Source organism: Ursus maritimus, unplaced genomic scaffold (assembly GCF_017311325.1).
Source record: "Ursus maritimus isolate PB19 unplaced genomic scaffold, ASM1731132v1 scaffold_12, whole genome shotgun sequence".
Classification (NCBI taxonomy): Eukaryota; Metazoa; Chordata; class Mammalia; order Carnivora; family Ursidae; genus Ursus; species Ursus maritimus.
In genome coordinates this window covers 52,315,334-52,325,011 of record NW_024423564.1, presented here as the reverse complement: position 1 = coordinate 52,325,011, position 9,678 = coordinate 52,315,334, and the positions used below count along the sequence as shown (strand labels likewise).

The window sequence follows — 9,678 nt, the reverse complement described above, 5'->3', positions numbered from 1 at the left end:
CTTGACTGTCTTCCAACAGGGACATCAGTCTTTTCTTCCTTTGGACTTGGACTCGGACTAGAACTCCACCATCAGCTCTCCTGGGTCCCCAGCTTGCCAACAGCAGATATTGGACTTCTCAGCCTCCATAATCATGTGAGCCAATTCCTTATAGTGAATTGCTCTATCTCTCTCTCTATGTATATTTATACATCTGTATCTATGTCTATCTATTTCTATCTGCCTATCTGTCATTTCTCTCCCTCTCTCTCTCTCTCTCTCTCTCTCTCTCCCTCTCTCTCTCTGTATGTATCTCCTGTTGATTCTCTTTCTCTGGAGAACCCAGACTGGTGCACTTGGTTTTTCCCATCTCAATAAATCATCCCCGGGCATCCATATGCCCAAGCCAAATACCATTATCCTTCAGTTCTTTCTCTCCAGTGCAGCTAAGAGTACCATCAACTTGGTCTCAGAAACACATGCTGAACTCTGCACTTTTCTCTTCTCCACGAGTACCAGCACAGCCCGAGCCTGCGCCCCAGAGTACCGCGGTGGCTTCCGTTCCACAGTGCTGCTCCTGCTTCTGCCTCTGCCTGGTTCTCCACACAGCAGTCAAAGTGAACTCTTAAGAACAAAGTCACCACACATCACTCCTCTGTTTAAAACCCTCTAAAGGTATCATGACATACTTAGAATAAACTCCAGACTTCTAGCCCTACCCCATAAAGCCACATGGTCTCCCCTGTCGGCCCCTTCAACCCTCCACCCTGTCCTCTCTGGATTCCTCACATGTCTAATTTCCTTTTGGACTGACTCTTTGCACTAGCTGTTTCCTCTTTCCAATATCCCCTCCATCTCCAGCCCCCCCTGCCAATATTCTCTTGAGGCAAATGCTGCCACCTCAGAGAAGCTTTCCGTGGCCAGTCACTCTGAAGTAGCTAGTTACTATCCCATTACCATATTGCAGTTGTCAGCATGGATAGCATTTGTTACTAGCAAAGAATTTTACTATCTTTTTGTTTATTCATTTCTTTCTTTATTGACTTCCCCTTATCAGGGTATCAACTTCAGGAGAAAGAAACAAGATCTGTCTTGTTCACTACTCTATATCCAGTTCCTAAAACAATACCGGGGCCATGGTGGGCATGGGACAAACATTTATTAAATGACTGACTCATGGCTTTGAGAGGCATGGTATGTTCATGTCTCTTTGAAGCATGTGGATAGATCAACCCAGTTAAAAACAAATATTGGGTTAGACGTACATTGGCTCCTGGCACATAGTTGATATGTATAGAAACACTTCCAGTGCCCCATATCACATCTCCTTAGCTTGCTTCTGATTTCAGCTGTAGCTATGGTGGGCACTTCTGTGGTGGGCAAAGCTGATTACTGAGCTGTTCTTAGGGCTTTTGCAAAGAACAGAGAAGGGAAGAGAAAGGAAGGGAAAAAAGGGAAGGAAAGGGAGGGGTAGGGAAGTGATGGAAAGAAAAGGAAGGGAGAAGAAAGGAGAAGAGATGAGAGGAAAAAGAAAAAGGCACAGACAGAGTCCAAAAGAGCTAGGAAAGTCATGCTTCTGGGGCTACATTCAACACAGGGAGTGGAAATTGATGGATAAAAGGCCTTTGATCTTCTGGGGCGCCTGACTGACTCAGTCTGTAGAGCATGCAACTCTTGATCTCGGGGTTGGAAATTCAAGCCCCATGTTGAGGCTTAAGAGATTATTTAAAAAAAGAAAAAAAATTAAAAAAAAAAATGGCCTCGCATCCTCCAGTGGGACTATCCTGAGGTGTATTCTTCACAATTCCTCAGGGAGTTTCCAGCAGAACTGGACCATAGCTGCCCACAGAAGAAACTAGCTCACACCCTCTATTAGTGATTCCTCCTTCTCTGTCTTCCTCCCCACTTCCCTCACTGCCTCCTGCTCTCTTTCTCACCTCCCAAATACACTTCCTGCTTCAAAATCCTTGTCCTAGGCTCTCTTTCAGGGGCTCCCAAATTAAGGTAGCGCTTCATAGTTCTTGAGCACATGAATGGTTCAACCATGGTAGACAATTCCAAAGCAACTTAAGAAGCATTCCCCACCACAGTCTTAGAAAATATCATTAACAGCTATGCTCAACTGCCCACATACCTTGTAGATTATATAATTTTGTGTTTCTCCCTTTTGTAAAAAAATGGGTACTCATTTATGTGGAAAACATCCATTTATAAAAGGGTAACAGATCGGCATTCTTAATTTTCCAAGGTGTAGTCTGTCTCATGGAACTCATTTGACTGTTAGATTCTAATTATTCTAGTCTGGGTGACCTCGACCAAAACACTTCACTTTTGTCACCCCGTATGTAAAATGAATGGGCTAGATACCTACTTTCTGAGGTGTATTTCAGTTCTGAGGTTCTGGAGGTCTATATCCAAACTGGGTAATACTTGCTGAGGGCAAACACAGTCCTGCTTGGAGGTGGGGCACACCTCCTACAGCCGGAGGAAGTGGCACCACAAGGCTAATGGAGCTTAAGCTTCAGACTCCTTCACTTGCCCTGGCTCCCCACAAGGCCCTGAGAAGGACCCTCACCATGTGCTCACAGAGTCATGTGCTTTTGTAAAATGTGTAATTGTAATACAGTTTCTTCCTGTTTTTCTTGAAGAAGCCCCCCACCCCCAAGTTTTACAAGCTTCCAGCTGTACAAGCCTTTTTCTGTCCATGGCCATGTCCTTGTCCTGTGCTTTGGGCAATTCTGTTGTGGCTCCACACTGTGACCTCCCTCTAGCTGCCACGGCCGCTGGGCTGTGTGGAGAGATGTGATCCTTTCCTACTCGTAAGCCACAGATTTGCCATGAAAGTAAACAATGGGTACCTTCAGATTTCAAAATGGCTGTACCTTTGAAGTCTCTGAGCGTGAAGCCCCTGCACTGCTGAGCTGTGTTTGGATTTTAGAAGCTGAGTGGGTTGAGATTTTGTTTTCTGGCCTGTCATGTGTTTGTTTAGAAGCCTTAATTAGCATACTTTAATCTAGACTACTTCTGTCTCCCTGAAAATGGTTTAACAAATGGTCGGTTTAGCTTATTAGGTAGGCTCCTGGCCACAAAAATTTCCCATATTAATCAGCCTTGGGGTATTTATTCATTTTTAACATTTACTTATCATTTATTAAATGCCAGACACTGTGTTAAGAGCTATATATGCATTGGTGCATTTATTCCTCTGGAGAATGCTATAAGGTATTATCCTTATACAGATGAAGAAACCAAGGCCCAGAGAGGTTAAGAAAATCACCCCAAGTCATACAGCTAGGAAATGGTGAAATGCAAGTTCAAGCCAAAGTCTTTAACAGATTATACAGATGAAGAAACCAAGGCCCAGAGAGGTTAAGAAAATTACCCCAAGTCACACAGCTAGGAAATGGTGAAATGCAAGTTCAAGCCAAAGTCTTTAATCTTAACTACTGCACCATCTTAACTCTAAAGACAAGTGAAACCCTCCAGAAAATATGTCCACAGACTCTTTGAGGTGACACATTTGAGGGACAGCATTGGTTTTCAAGCTAAGATATTGATATGCTTATTAAGAATCACTCCCATTTTTGTATTCATGGTTTGTAAGTGGCTATCATGCCATGTATGCAGTGACATCTATCCATCCATTCCTTCACCTGCCTGTCTGCCCATCCCTCCCACTGTCCTTTCCTTTATCCATCCACCTGCCCACCTACCTGTTCATCCACTCATCCAACTCCCCACCTACCTATCCACTCACCCATCCATCCGTCCACCCATCCATCCATCTGTCCATCCATCCATTCATCCATCCATCCATCCATCCATCCACTTACTCACTCATCTGTCCATCCACCCATCCTACAGTCCTCCATGTACCAGGACCTCTTCTAGGTGCTGGCCTGCCATGACACATTGCCTTTCATATTGTTTCCCACATTCAGAAGGACTTCCCTCTTCCTCTCTTCCTCTCTATTTGGCACTCACATTCAGTTTAAGTCCCTCATCATCCTTGAAGTCTTCTTTCACTACATTAATCCAAACAAGCACAGTATCGCTCTGGATTGATGTAATATTAAAGAACCCAAGAGTCAGAATTTGACAGACATGGGCTCAAATCCCAGTTCTGCCCCCTCCATAACTATGTGAGCAAATTGCTCCTTCTGAGTCTCTGGCTTCCTCATTGTAAATTGTACACCCAAGAATAGTAATAATGATAATAGTCATAATCTACCTCATAAGGTGGTTGGGAGATTAAACAAGGAGCTGAATGTAAGTTATATAGTAGGCAGTAGATGCTTAATGCAAGTTAGTTCCTCTTCTCTCCCTACTGCCCCTTCCCCTCTAAAAATTGGACCAAAAAAATTGAATGAAAGGTCTGTACTACACCTGACTCAGATTCAGGCTGTTAATTAATTGTTTAATGTGTGTAAATCATTTCCCTGGTAAGAAGCCGATTAATCCCTCAAATAGGACACATCTTCTGCATCTTTAACATCATCTCCGCATGTGGGGTTTGCATACGGTGCTAAGGGCATAGTGAACACGCCATCGTTGTCAGGTCAAATTCAAGTCAGTGTTTCACCCACTTCTCTCAGTTGTCAAGAAAAAAAAGTCAGGAAGCTGCCCAGAAGGTTCTTGAGGCCCCCACCTCAGGCCAGAGCTCCCACATGCATGCTTGCTCTGAATCCCTGTGTTCACGTCCTGGGATTCTTGCCATCATTATGGTTCTTGCCAGATTGTTCTGACAGCAGTATAGCTCCCATCCAGGGTCTGGAGAAGGGGTAGGGGTGAGGTGGAGAGAAAGGCAGACCCTGAAGCCATGTCCTACGTCTCCCTGACATGCGTTGGCATCTGGCCCTAGAGCCCCAAAGCTCCTGCCAACCAGGGTCTCTTCATGCCAGACCTAAGGACACCAAAGGGAAGGCAGAGCACCGTGCAGGCAAATGGAGCGGATTCAAGGAGCAGGCCAGCCAGCGGCCAGCCAGGACGCTGATCTACACAAGGGACAAAATTAGCAAAATAAAGTTGCGTCTGCTTCTACCAAGGCAGATGACATCTATCATTGGGAATGAAAAATGCTCCTTGCTATCCCCTGCCAATCACCATTGAGTTTTTGTGAAAGTCACCATTAGTCGTAATTTAATGAGGTTCTGAAAACCTTTGAATGCTTAGCGCTATTTACTGGGAACTTATGACTTATTTTATCATCTAAATTTAAAAATCCTTTAAAGTGCCTCCTTAAGAAGTCCACTTCAGGAAGGCAGCAAAGAAAACTGAAGAGAGAATCAGAAATTGTGAAAGGGGGAAATTTTTGACAAAGTTTCCTGAATATTGATTCTGCTTCAGACCTCGTCATTAAGTTGTTTCTATAAATAGTATTTATTCATAGGAAATCCGTATTTGTTCATAATATTTATCCGTAGGAAATTGCAAGGCCCGCTTAACGACTGGTGAGTAAGTAATCAGAGAATAATGATTTGAAAGCACAGCAAGTGATTGCTGTGTGAGTGTGCCCCCAAGGGCAGGGATGTGAGCTGTGTGCAGTCGGGCTTGATTGGCGTTTTCCCAGAGGCCAACTCCAACAGCAGGAAAATGTAGACAGTTTATTTAGGAGGTGATCCCAGCACCAGGAGGCGGGTGGGAAGGCCAGACAGGAAAGGGAAGGCAGTTTTATCATCTACTAGCTGTTGGCCTTGGACACTTGTTAAACTCTCAACCTTAGTTCTCATTTATACGTGGAGCTAATTCCCACCTCGTGGTTCTGTGAGAATGAAATGAGAGAATTTATGTAAGGGACTTTCCACTGTTGCATGTAATAGAGCTAAATATGTGGCTGATATCTTTCCCAGACTTGGCCGTTGGGCTCTCCTCAGTGAACGGAGCAGCAGAGTGGCTGGCACAGAGCAGGTGCATGAGAAGTATTGTTGAATTTAAATAATCATTTGTTTTCTCCCGATGTCAATTAACTCATCACCTTATCTCCTTCTTCTTACACTTTTTGAAAAGGGGAGCGTGGAGCCCTATGCGGGACTTAAACTCATGACCCTGAGATCAAGACCTGAGCTGAGATCAAGAGTAGGACGCTTAACTGACTGAGCCACCCAGTCACCCTTCACCTTATCTCCTTTCATCCAAGAATCGTTGGAGTTTACTTCCAATGTCCTGAATTGAAAAAATGCTGCTAGAACTTAGGCTGGAGACATATTTACTGATCTTGTATCCAGTACTGTGGTAAGCACTTTCTATGTGTAATATTATTTAATCCTAAGAACAGAGTATTAGATTGCACCATATGGAATTGTCATTTCTTTAGGTCAAAATGGTTAAATATCAACAATTTCATATGCTCCTACCCTATGCATGGGTTAAGTCTTATTGTTATTCTCATTATATAGATGAGAAATCTGAGATTTGAGAGGGTAACTGAAGCATGATCTCAGATCCGTGCTTCTCAAATTGTACTGTGAATATGAATCATTGGGGACTTCCTTACAGTGTGGATTCTGACTCAGTAGGTCTGGGGAGAGGCAGGTTCTGCATTTCTCCCAGTTCCCGGGTGGTGCCTGTTGGTCTGTGGACCACACACTTTGGGTAGCAAGGAATAGATAATTACTGACTTGAGTTTACCTGATCCCTAAAGGACCCCTAGAGCTGAGATGGGGATCAGGCTAGGAGACTACCAAACAAGCATCTTCTGCTACATTAACTTTTTATACAGGGACTTTCCTTGCATTCAACTTTATTGAGTGCTTACTATGCATTGTGCACGTGCCGGACACCCATCTGTGGATCAGAAGACTGACTTCCTTCCTTCCTTTTTCTTTTTCTCCTTCTCTCTTTTGATTTCTCTTTTCCTTTTGATTACTATTGTATTAGTTGAAATTTTAACAGAACTGACTAACAGCAACTGACTCTCGTTTCATTGAGTCAAAAGAAGAATCGATTGCAAGACTATGTGGGCTCACAGAATTCCCAGAAAATCTGGGGGACCATGCTTGGAATAGAGGCTAGAAGCAAGACAGCTCCAGAGGGCCAAGAAGCCAGAACCCCACCCCCCACTGTTTATCAAGAGCTGTGGCTCTTTCACTGCCTTCTGATGCAGATATGACCTCTCCAGCCAAAGTTACCCCTCTGCTCCCCACAATAGCTGCTACTAAAAGAATTTTAAGGACCATTCACTTTTCCACCATCCCTTCAGGAGTCCAAGTCAAGGGCAAGAGTGATCAGTTGGCTGATCTTGAGCTATATACTAGGACAATGGCTGCCAGGGACCAGGAGAAGGCAGGGCTCTGCACCTCGCAGGCTGCTCTAGCAGGCCGTCCCCTAATAGACAGAGGACTGATGCTGGACAACCTGACCTACAAATGTCCACCCCAGCTATGCAAGGCTAGTCTCCTTCTGGAACAGAGAAAATGCCTCAGCTGCTGTGCAGTTACTGAAAACCTCAAGGAAAAAAAGTGGAAAGTACAGCCTGTGAACCTGAGAGCCTAATGACCACAATTTAAACACCACCAAGCTTTTCATTCTGCTCAGCTACAGGAGAAAGGGAGGAAGGAAAAACAGGGATTTCACCCCAATTTTAGAATCTGCTGATGAAAATTCTGAAGCTGAAGTTGATGACTAAATGATTCTGTAAACCAAATGTGGCTCTCTGCAGCTCACCATGAGCTGAGAGGCTTAGACAGTGCCCTTCCCTCCTTCCTCCCTCCTTCCCTCCCTTCCTTTCGTGCTTTCATTCGTTTATGCGCATATGTATGTGATAAACTTTTATTGAGTACTTCTATGTGTCAGGTGCTGTGCTAGACACAGAGGAAACAAAGATGAACAAAATGGAATTCCTCAGAAGGAGCTCTGAGCAATGAGAATTTAGGATATGATCATGATCAACTGAAAGTAGGAGTCATTATGCAGCTAGTGCTGGAGGGCTCTGAGAATGGGGGAAAGCTTTTTGTTTAAGTGAGAGAAACTCCTTTGCCTCTGGTTGGCAGATTTGCTATTAAAAGCAAAATGTTTTTAGCTGCAAAGTCATCGGGCCGTTTTCAAGGCAAGAAGCTCCCAGCTCTAACCTTACAGAGCAAGTCACCCTCCATCTGTCACCAGTAGGGGGCGACAACACGGTGGCTTAAAGCTGGTTCTGGAGAAGGAACGCTACAGGAAACATCTAACCTCCTCATGTAGGAGCTGGAAAAATAAAGTCTGGCAATAATATATATATATATATATTTTTTTCCTCTCATAGAAAGCTGTTTCAAACCTTTACAGTCTGTTCTCAGGGAGTATGTCTTTATGTTAGTGAAAGAGGAAATTCACATAAAGATATCAGGTCCCGTGGAAAATCAGTGGGATTTAGGCTCTAATAACAAGAATCCAGAGACCAAAAGATGTTCCTCAGTGTTCAGGTATAATCTGTCCTTATGTACCAATTGAGCAGCAATATTTAGAGAGGAACTATTTGGTGGTGTTCTAGGGACCAGGGTGGAATTCAAAGGAGGCAACCCACCTTCAAAGGAAATATAAATATCAAGATTTTTGAAAATTGAGATATCACAATAACTGAATATTTTTATTCTGGGATCTACTCACAGGATATGAAAAGTCGATGGGATCTACCACCGCTTCTTCTGCTGTGTAGCTTTGGATTGCTGCCTTCCACAGACTTCTCCGGACTCAAGAAGATGCAAGATTTATTTCCATCGCTGAGTTGTCTTATTCACCAATCAATTAACCAATAGGTCGTAAGCAGCTATGCGTTGGCGGCAGTTGATTGGGCCCTGAGATCTCCAAGGCATTTTCTCTATCCAGAAGTCACCTGCAATCCAGCTAGAGTAAAATGTGGGAGCAGACGGGCTATTTAATGACAACAGAAAGAGCCAAATGGGTGCTTGAGTGGACCGTCAGGACCACAGAAGACTGGCTAGCCCAGGGAGGTCTGCGGGCGCGCTCGGTATGCTGCGCTGGGGGCTGACTGACCCAATGTAAGTCCTCACTCACCTCACAGGGAAGCCAGTGGGGCTCTAGAGACAGAGTACTGGCTTTGATCCTGGAAACAGCTCCTCATCTCCTTGGGAACTTGGACAAGTTCATCTCTCGGAGCCTCAGTTTTCTTATCAGTTAAGTGGGAATTATAACAGGGCTGACTTCATAGGGTTGTTGTGTGGATAATTCAGGCAATCCATGAAAGATGTTAGTCCAGCTTCTGGTACATGATTAGCTTTATTATCTTGATGGTGCCTCAGTTTCCTTTTCTGTAAACTGCCGATGACAATGACCCATGTTTCACAGGGCCGTTGTAAGGATTAAGTGTAATAAAGGATGTAAATTGATAAGCATGGTTCTTGGCACATAATAAGTATTCAAGCATTACTGCTAGTGTAAGAGAAAGATCACTTCATGCCAAAAGAGTCAAGGAGGGCTTCCTGGAGGAAGAGAGCCTTGAAGGATAGTCTTTGGAAAGAATAGAGAAGGAGGCATTCTAGGCAGGGCACAGACATCTAAGCAAGGCTTGGAGGTGGGAATATAAAGGGTGTGCTCAGTAAAGGGTAAGGTCTCTGAATGGAGCATCTGATCAAATCAGAAACCCAGAAAGACCGTTAGACTCAGCGATGGCCACACTGCGGCAACCAAAGTTGTGGCTGGCTCCTGAGACAAATCACTTTAATAAAGCCACTTCCCTCTCTGGGCCTCAGCTCCTGGGCTGGA

At 44.2% G+C, this 9,678-nt stretch overlaps 1 long non-coding RNA gene across 1 annotated transcript; it reads left to right on the top strand.

The window, feature by feature from the left end:
• The first annotated feature begins 252 nt into the window (after positions 1–252).
• On the top strand, positions 253–9,299 carry LOC121102081. Its single transcript, XR_005834150.1, has 3 exons — positions 253–654; positions 5,986–6,210; positions 8,565–9,299. It is a non-coding gene; the product is annotated as an uncharacterized LOC121102081 (long non-coding RNA).
• The last annotated feature ends 379 nt before the right edge of the window (positions 9,300–9,678 follow it).